The 10471-nt window shown below is 42.3% G+C and overlaps 1 protein-coding gene and 1 long non-coding RNA gene across 4 annotated transcripts in view; both read right to left on the bottom strand.

Annotated features, from left to right (window-relative positions):
- Positions 1-10471, bottom strand: part of pacrg (PARK2 co-regulated) — a 113992-nt gene that overhangs the window by 65575 nt on the left and 37946 nt on the right. The window lies entirely within an intron of this gene.
- Positions 3963-9172, bottom strand: LOC128612328 (uncharacterized). 3 transcript variants are annotated; one of them, XR_008386732.1, is made up of 3 exons: positions 6990-9172; positions 6564-6631; positions 3963-4358 (listed from the first exon to the last, which is right to left on the bottom strand). It is a non-coding gene; the product is annotated as an uncharacterized LOC128612328 (long non-coding RNA). The 3 variants fall into 3 exon arrangements; XR_008386733.1 differs by having other exon boundaries at positions 6564-7242; positions 7799-9172; XR_008386731.1 differs by having other exon boundaries at positions 6564-9172.

Raw genomic sequence — 10471 nt, 5'->3', positions numbered from 1 at the left:
ATACACACACACACACACACACACACACACACACACACACACACACACACACATGTCTTACTATCCTTGATAGGACCTTCATTGACATATAAAAAAAAAAAACAATAAAAGCTGCAGTTTTTGTAAATAAAAAGCGGTTTTCCTCATAGGGACCAGCCAAAGGTCACAACTCTCCAATATACCTATCCTTCTGGAGACGTTTGGTCATCACCAAGATATAATCAGATTTTATATCCCCCAACACACACACACGCTCGCACGCTCGCACGCACGCTCGCAAAGTATATTGTGATGTACAAATATAGCTAAGCAGTATATTGTCTGCGTATTGCTAATAAATCAGTTTTCAACATTCGTTCGAAGTTGCTCTGAGGGTACAGTGGTATTTTCCAACATGTTGCTCCAAATGTACAGCAACAATAACGCCTGAAAATCCCATCCAACTTCATACAATCTATTTTTGTGGATGTTCACATTTCTGTCTGCGCGCTTCCTTCACCATTAAGCTACGTCAACCAACTATTAACGGTGAGGGTTAAAACACGAGTGGGCTCCCGACTGGTGCAACAGGAAACAGTTCTCAATATCATTTGGAAATTGTGACCTCGAATCTTAAATTTGCTCCAGCCAGCTGTGGCCAGGAGAGCATAACTGGGCATTGTCCCCATCGATCACGGCGACAATAGCCAACCATGGGGTCTGTGAGGTCATGTATGTGTAAGATGGCTGATTCCTCCGAGTCTGTTACTTTGCCCTGTGACGCAGCACGAGCAGCAGTTCGGAATGATGTTAGATTCACGAGTCTCTGAGGAACAAACCCTGAAGTATTTTATTCCACTTATACCACAGCAATCTGTCAACGCAAACACGCTTTTTATTTAGAACATTGTGTCGTACTTTTTTATTATCCCATTATACTTACATTTAATATTCTGGAACATCCATGAAACCAAGGTAGTTCCTGGTTTCATTACATTTTTACATCTACAAACAGTTGTTCCCTCAGCCTCATATTAACCGTAAAGGAAACCTTAAAACTGCAGCATTACGGAGACTCCTTCCAAAAATGCTTAATAAACACCTCCTCACAGAAAACTCTCGTTTTTCTTCGTTAAATAATGTTCTTTTTTTTTAACAGCACGTCCCCTCTGTGTTAGTTATTACTATAAAAACAATAAGGTATTAGAACAAGTGCCTTTATTTAAACCTGGGATTTTCCTTGCTTCTATATGGTGAGGACAATATTTAATATAAGAATACACACCAAGGTCATCACTGGTGTTATGAGACTTTTTTGTCAGTAGCACAATTAATATCAGTGGCATCAGTGTAGAAGTGAGAATAATGTGAAAGAGTAGTATAATCTATGATTTCCAATCCTTTGACCAAGGAGCATCATAAAAATCGGAAATGAAAGAGGATTAAGGTCTGATCCGTGAAGGACACCTTGCTCGGAGATTAGATCAGCAGTTAGCTGTTGCAATAACAAAACTCTGACCTTGAGACTGACTGGAATTCTGCGCTTTATAGTTTCTCACTAACATGACACGCGGCAGTGTTTTGCCTTGTTAACTTCAAGAGGGAGGCGTTTACAGCCGCTATAATGTAATGTATAATGTACATTAATTATAATGTAATTAATGTCTTAATGATAAGAACTAATTGTGTCATGAACGTTCCACAACTATATCTACAAATGCTTAAAAAGCATGACATGTTGTTCATTAGCAAACTGGATACAGTGCATACACACACGTCTACACACCCCTGTTAAATGGGAGGTTGTTGTCATTAAAAATAAAAAAGAAACCAAGATGAATCATTTCCACCTTTAATGTGATACGGCACCCAACAAAATTCAAGTGAAAAAACAAATAGAAACGTTTTAAGGGGGAAATAAATTACAATTCAAATGAACCATGTTCAAACTTTAATCGCATTCAAACTCATGTTCAAAAGTAATTATCATACGCCTGTCATCAATGAAGTGTTTATGGTCCGATGAGAACAAGATAGAACTTTTGAGGCGTGATTCTAACAGATACGGTAAGTTTGCCATGAAAACAAGACAGCTTATCTTACCAAAGGAAACCCACACCCATAGAGAAGCATGGTGGAGGCAGCATCATGCTGTGGTGCTGCTTCTCATCAACTGGGCATGATGGATAGCTCTAAATACCCAAGTATTTTGGCACAAAGCCTGCAGGCCTCTTTTAGACAGCTGAAGATCCTATTGAAGATCCTTCTGAAGATCCGATATTATCCGTACAGCACGATTATGACCCAGAGCACAAATCCAAATCAATACATCACTGGCTTCAAAAGAAGAAGATCAGCGTTTTGGAATGGTCCAGTTAGAGCCCAGATCTACATCCGATTGTAAAACCTGTGGAATGATTTGAAGAAGGCTGTGTACAGGAGATCTCGCTAGATCTGGAGCACTTTTCCAAGGAAGAGTGGAATAAAATTGCCAAATGAAGATGTGCAATGTTGGTACCCAAAAATACTGAGTGCTGTATTATAAAATACAGCATAAATAAAGCAAAAGATGCTTTAAAAAAGTATTAGTTAAGGGGTGCGCACACTTAATCAACCAGGATATTGTAACTGGGCTTTCAAAGCAGCAACTTTATTTGGATATAATTTATACCTAGAGATACACTAAGGATTTTTGTCTGAAAAACATCACATTGTCCAGCTTTCTCAAGAAACTGAATGCATATCACTGCGATCAGAGCAAATGATCACGCAGCCTCAGAGGGGTGCCAAAACTTGTGCATAAACCTCTCTATATTTTTTACATAACACAGCGAGCGTCGTCATGTTTCCTTCATTAGCTGTTAACTGAAATTAGCTGTGATTGTGCGCTGACGAGTCGTGTTCACCTCGGTCTTCTCACGGTGTATGTTCTTACGGCTCGTGCTGTGTTCACAGGATCTGAAAAACCGTCCACCTGGCTGACAGGAGCTGTTGGGGTTCTGCTCGGCTCTAACTTGGCTGACAGCGATGACGTTTTTTCACTTTCCTTGATCATTTTAACTTTGATCATTTGATCTGCATAGCTGTTGCTTCTTGCTGAAGTACATTTTCTACAAGGCTGTGTGCGAGGTTGGGTTCACTGGCCGTGCATAAATTAGCATCTACAAAACCAGACAGTACGTCCTCGGTACCGGTGTCCTGCTCAGCTCTACCAGTGGCGACTGTAGGCGAGGTTTTAAATCAGGTCAGAGGCAGAATGATGATTTATGTCGAAAGCAGCGCTGAGAACGAAAGGAACGACTGTGTTCAGGGCCTCAGTGCCACCCGAGGCACAAAAATGCTGTACAGTAGCAATTTCGGGATTATTAGGAGCATAACCCGCAGCAAGAGACGTGTTAATCAGAGACAGATATGCTCGGAGATATTTGAGCTGACAGGAGGATGAATTAAATTTATTAATTGGTTGTAAAAAGAATCAGCTGAAAATAAATATATTATGGAAGGCTACCTTGGTAGCCATAAGACTGTTTTATTTTGGGTTTTAAAAAAAAACAAGTTTAATGTCACCTTTAAATGGTTAAATCATTGCAATATTCATCAAAGCAAGGATTTGCTGAGAGAGAAGCATGTTCATGGCACTAAAGAGGCATTTGGGTCTACTACAAATATTCCTAATAAAGGTAGAAACTGTTATAGAGGGTGTGGAGGACCAATTTGGAACTCTGGGTGGAGATATCTATACACACACACACACACACACACACACACACACACACACACACACACACACACAGAGATATTGCCACTGTAGCACAAAGCCTCCACGCTGCAATACACCCATATCAATTCAATTCAGTTCAATTTAAAGTCTGCTCTATTGCCATGACTGCATTTCTTTACGATAGCACCAAAGCAATTACAAGGTAGTAACTAATGAAGAACAGGAAAACAATGCACATGAATAAAAAAACACACACTGGAAGTTGTTTTCTACTGCGTTATCTGCTTTATGGTTGAGTTTATTCTGAACTGCGCAGAAGAACTGAAAGGAAAAAAACGGGAAAAACCTCCACACATACATGTCTGTAAAATACTGTTCCTCAGGTCATGTGACACTGCCACCAAGAAAAAAAAAAGTAAGAGTGCACGCATACTACTGCACCATAATCTTTATTTATATAACACTTTCATTTTAAGTCCAAAATCTCAGTGTTTACATAAAAAAATTAGGCAAACTATATAAAAAAAAAACAACAACAATAAGTAACACGTATAAGGGTAAAAGAAGTGCAACGTACGAGCTGATGAGGCAGGTCACAGGGGAAAAAAATCACCCACAATTCCATGGCAGAGGTCAAAACACAGGCAAACGCCATCAGCTTGGGATTATCCATATTCATAAACAAAGGAAACAAGCAGGAAAACAAGAAACATGGCTCACAAACAGGGAAACACGATGGCTTTACAAATAACCAGACTTCACGAAGAGACAAAGGTCCAGGAGGGTATAAAGATATAAACTAATCCAGGGCTAAACACAGGACACTCGGACATAAATCAGGAAAAACACAGATGACGTAGATAAGACACAATTAATAAAACACGGATACAAACAGTAGGTTTAATGACAGGAACTATGAACGGTTCAGATGAGTACAGATGTGTCGGTCTCTAACGAACACTAAACCTGCCTCAGCTGAACAAAGTGGTTGAGACGGGTTATATTGTTTCAGAAGATCAGGAAGAAATACCACGTCAGCGCCTACTGAGTGAAAACTCCAGGGTTAATCACCAATAGGGGAAAAACCAAGCAAACAACACACACTGGCATTATTAAATAGGAGTTATTTATTTGTCTTGTGCAGACAGGATGAGTATCATACTCGGGCAGAGGTACATTTTACACCACTCCATCTGCCACGACTCACACCAATGATTAATGAGTTGTTTAAGTAGTGTATTGCTGATTCTTGGCCTAGTTCAGTATTCAATAAAGTTTTGCTACAAACGCAAGCTAAATGCCTTGCTTCTGATATTCCTCCAAATCAATTAGGAGAGAGAGAGAGAGAGAGAGAGAGAGAGAGCAAGAAATAGAGAAAATTCTCTTCACTAGACAATTATTATCAAGACCTGAAAAACAAAACGTAGCCATATTGTAATGTTTTTTTCTTGACCTAATCAAGGAGAAAGCTCATAATTAAGACCACATGTTATCTCAGGTCTAACACCAGCAAGGGACGAATCATAATACAACAGTTTTGATTAAATGTTAAAGATAAAAAGTCACACAGACACCAATCATCGCACTAAATGTATGCAGAAATGTACGGCATGATTTGAAGAAACAGACAAACAGCATATTGGTATCATTTTAATGCCAGAATTGACTGAAAGAACTCTACACCTCTGTTTGGTGGTGGTTTGGGTGTGGACATTTTAAGAGAGATGGTTGTATGGTCATTTTGTGTTAAACGAGGTGTGGGTGTGTTCTTCCTGTGTTAGTGGTGTTGTGGGTGTGGTCGAGTTGTTAAACGAGCTGCGTAGTGGGCTGATTAACAAGTCTCAGGCAGCAGCGTAGACTCCAGCCCCATTACACAAGCTCATCTGATTTCCTCATCTTTAATTTAAGCCAGATGCCATGGCCTCTGTGTACTTTATGAGAGTTTAAATTTTAAACACTAAAACTGACTGGTAATAAATATTCCACATCAATGACAGGGTGAAAGACAGGGCCAGAAATGGATGAAACGCAGAGGCCCGTGAGTAGGATACTGCCTAACACTACTACGCCGCTACTTTTGGACAGACTTTACAGGAAAGTGTCCTCAAAGTTCAGTCAAGCCTTCAAGACTCTCCTTAGTACTTTCTGGAAAATTCAACACATCCTGGGCTTTAAACAACATTCCTATTATCAGGTAAACTGGAAGAATATGGCCAGTGAGTTGTGAGTATGGAGCCCGGAGTTATGGTTCTGAATGAGACTTGCTATAGAAACACCCTCTATGATGATAGATTTAGTGGCTGCACAAAATTACACCCTTGACAGTGCCTCCAGTCAAATATATTTATTTCCTCATACACCCACTAATCCTATTCTGTTTTAGTTTAATGTTTTCATGTTGTAATCCTCACCAGACCTTGAGGTTGTTAACAAAGAAAATACTTAGAGAAGAGTTATGTGCACATGGTGATGAGTTAACAGTGAAATCGCTCACAGTGGTATTCAGAGCTGCGATGGAACTACGGGTTTGGAAAGTTTACATTTGTTCATCTACTTTTTCTCATTTGACTGACTCTTTTATCCAAAGCGACGCGCAACTGAGACAGGACACGACGAGGTCTGGCTCAAGGACCCGAGTGCTCTACAGTAAAGACCACAGGTGTAGATGCTACAGCTATAGCAAAAATAATCAACTTCGTGGCACTGTGCTTTGGGTCGGGCCGCATCAAACCACCCAGTCACTGTTACCCAGAATTCTGAGCAATTTCCAATACCACTGCTCTGGCCGTTCTCAAGTACAACCTACAGTACATATTTTGGCTCACAAATGAACAAAACAGTCTGAGAGTACTCTTAAACTCACCAAGCACACAGAGTGGAGAAATGAATAATCGGGCTCTTTAGAGGCTGGAGGTACGTAGGAGCAGTGTTCTGTGGACAGACAGGAAGCAGAGGAATAGGAAGTGGTAGGCCACAGAGAGGAAGAAATGGAAGTAGAGAGAGACAGAAATCTACTCGACAGATAACAGCTTGCTCCACAACACAATACAACAGCAGAAGACCACATAGGGTTCCACCACGGTCAGCCAAAAACAGGAATCTGAGGCCACGGTGTGTACAGGTTCACCTGAACTTGTTTTTCCAGACGAGAAAAACATCACCTGGTCTTAGATTCCTGCCCTTGGTTGACAGGAGTGGAATCCGATGTGGTCTTCTGCTGTTCTAGCCCATCCGCCTCAAGGTTTTACATTCTTTTACCACAGTGGTAAAAAGTGGTTATTTGCGTTACCTTAGAAATCCTGTTAGCTTGAGCCAGTCTGGCCATTCTCCTCTGACCTCTCTCATCAACAACGCATTTCCACCTGAGAACCGACGCTCACAGGATGGGCTTTTTTTCCTCACCATTCTGTGCAAACTCTATAAATTGTTGTGTGTAAAAATCCCAGGAGATCAGCAGGCTCTGAAATATTCAAACCAGTCGTCTGGCACCAACAATCATGTAGTCAAAGCAACCGAGATGTTTGATTAACTGAAGCTGATGACTGAGAAATCATAGAAAGTCAATTTAAGTCATGTTAAATGCCAATGATGCCATTCATCACCTCATTGTGAAAACACTGATAAGCAGGCACTGCTCTACTGCACTATTTATAAATAAATAAATGATACCGTTACCCTGCTCGCACTACACACAACATCTAATTTTCTGACCTCCGGCACCTCAGCGGAACAAACTTATCTGCCATTGTTTGCTCTATCACACTGAGATGTACGGTTCGCTTTGGGGTCCTTTTAGGGGAGTCTGAGATCACTTGGTTTGTTCTCATATACACGCTGAACCGCTCCGAGAGCGTTTGGAGGGCTCAAACGAACTAGGTGTGAGAACACCCCTAGATTGGGTATTTGAATGACCTGTCATGTCAAACTTTATCATTAATATGTGATCTTTGATGACGCCCAAGATTTATTTGATAATTTTATCATTTCTTTCACTGACGTGTTGGTCTAGTTTCACTTTATTACACCCACAGTGCCGCTTGACTACCTGCTGACAGCAGCGGGAATAGTAATGGGAATTTATCTCTTGCTTCATCTCACCTATAGAGGGCGATGCAGCAGCGCTTTAGTCTTTTAGTCTCCTCATGTGTACAGTCTGCTCACTCTGCTCACACTACACGCAACTTTCATGCTAAAACCACCGTCAACGCCATCACGCTCCTCATCTTTTAGATCGCTAACTAGTCTATGCTGTAACTGTGTCCTGTTCTGATCTTTGAGTCCACTTCTTCTACACTGTGTATCTCACTGTTGTCCCCCGCGACCCTGTGTAGGATAAGCGGTATGGTAAGTGGATGGAAACTGCGGTGACAAAGTCGAACATGTTTCATAACATTTTCACTGAAAATGATCTCTAATAGGATTTATGAGACAGCACAGTCTGCAGGTCATCTCTAACACTCGGCTTTCTGTTCCTCTCTTTTCCTTCCTGTCACTCTGTTCTTCACTGCAACACAGAGGTCTGAATATTTCTGCTGCCACTCAGACAGCCACTCAGCCGGTGTGTCTGAAGCAGCACTGCTACCAAGTAAATCACTCTCTAGTCCTCTCTCTCTCTATCTCTCTCTCTCTCCCTGCTGTCCCTCTCTCTCTCTGCTCCGTTAAAACAAAGCAAGAATGATTAAAGGTCAGGGTCGGTGGCGTTTCCCCTGGGATGGACCATGCGTCTGACTTTACCTTGCCAAGTGTCTGCAATTAATAGGAATGACTGCTGCTCATCTCTTTAACGACAAAACGCACGTCATATGGACTTGCTTTGGGGGGACGGGGGGTGAAGGAAGGGATAAAGAAGACGATGAGTAGAGCGAGTGAACGAGTCCACAAGGGCAAGGAGATTAAACGCAAGGTGAAAGAAACAATGGCTGGAATTATGATGAGCAAGAGCATTCAGTGGAGAGTAAATTAATTAACGAGCTAGCAGGTTGAAGGGCGGAGGGACACGCGTCCTCGCTAGTGATCTTGCTCTGTCCCTTTTCATATGTTCACGCTATAGATGAAACTTAAAAGTAAAGTAAAGTGCATCATGATCAAACGCATGACACACTGAAATCGGACGAGAAGGCATGGGGTACAGTCGGCGTTCCAGTTCATCCCTAAGGTGTTCAGTGGGGTTGAGGTCAGGGCTCTGTGCAGGACACTCGAGTTCTTCTACTCCAACCTTTGGGCCTCATAGTTCCAGTGAAGGAAAATGTTAAAGCCACAGCATACAAAGAAATCCTACACAAGTGTGTGCTTCCAACTTTGTGGGAACAGTTTAGGGAAGACCCTCATATGGGTGTGATGATCAGGTGTCCACAAAGTTTTGGTCATATAGTGTATTTATGTTTTCTTAAAGTAAATTGTATCAAAGGTTATGCCCTAGGTGGAAATACTGTGATTCAGGAACAGCGAGTGTTATTCCAGACCCCCACACATTCATGCTCGACACTGTAGGGCGTTGTTACCGCAACAGAAGTGGGACATACAGTACATATGAATCATGTATGCATCCTAACCAGGCCGTGACCCCAAATCCTGAAGTGCTCGAGCGCCTGGAGTACGCGCTGCTGAACCCAAGCCGAAGGACTTGTGCACAATTACAGATCTGATGCATTATACCATAACTGGGAGCAACACCAAAAATGAATGAAGACCCTTCTTAGACTGGGAGCAGGTGAGAGGAACAGGAAGCCAATGAATATTTAACTCAGCCAACACAGGAGGCAACAAAGAGCAGAAAGAGAGAGAGAGAGAGGGAGAGAGCAGGGAGAGAGAGAGAGAGAGCAGGGAGAGAGAGAGAGAGAGAGAGCAGAGTGAGAGAGAGAGAGCAGGGAGAGAGAGAGAGAGAGAGAGCAGAGTGAGAGAGAGAGAGCAGGGAGAGAGAGAGAGAGAGAGAGCAGAGTGAGAGAGAGAGAGCAGGGAGAGAGAGAGAGAGAGAGAGAGAGCAGAGAGAGCAGGGAGAGAGAGAGAGAGAGAGAGAGAGAGAGAGAGAGAGCAGGGAGAGAGACAGAGAGCGTTCCACACTTTCCTCTCAGATTACAGATCCCTACATACAACCTTCTCACACACATGCTCTGAAGGTGTGTGCTCTTTCTTACACACCATAAGGAACCACAGAGCTTCACACACCTTACACATCCTCTAAAGCACTCACAGACTCGTACACTATCCCATGGAGGGAGTGATGAAGCAGAGAGAACTATAAGGTTGGAATGATAAGAAAAGATTGACAGAAAGTGGGAAAAGAAAGAGAAAGAGAGCGTGAAGCATGAAGGGCAAACGTGTCTAAGAGAGAGAGAGAGAGAGAGAGAGAGAGAGACAGGAGTGACAGAGGTGCAGCACACACACACACACACACACACACACACACACACACACACACACACACAATCCAAGTTGAAGGCATGAAAGAGAAATGGAACAAAATAGTGAAGGGGAAAGAGAAAGAAAGGAGGAAACAGTGACAGAGAGAGAGGGAATAGAGAGGTGACAGGGTGAAATGCAGTGATTTACTGCCACACATCAGCTCCCTGCCCTTCCTTCCCTCTCACACACTGTCAGACAATCAATGCGGACGTTCTTCCTGATTGATACCGACTTTTCTTCTGTGTATGTGTGTGTGTGTGTGTGTGTGTGTGTGTGTGTGTGTGAGTGTGTGTGTGTGTGTGTTACAGAATGTTAAAAGACTGCATAAGCTCTGTTTCTGACAATTCATGGTGACATAACGTGGCATTT

Source organism: Ictalurus furcatus, chromosome 9 (genome assembly GCF_023375685.1).
Source record: "Ictalurus furcatus strain D&B chromosome 9, Billie_1.0, whole genome shotgun sequence".
Lineage (NCBI taxonomy): Eukaryota > Metazoa > Chordata > Actinopteri > Siluriformes > Ictaluridae > Ictalurus > Ictalurus furcatus.
This window is presented reverse-complemented; position numbering and strand designations above follow the sequence as displayed.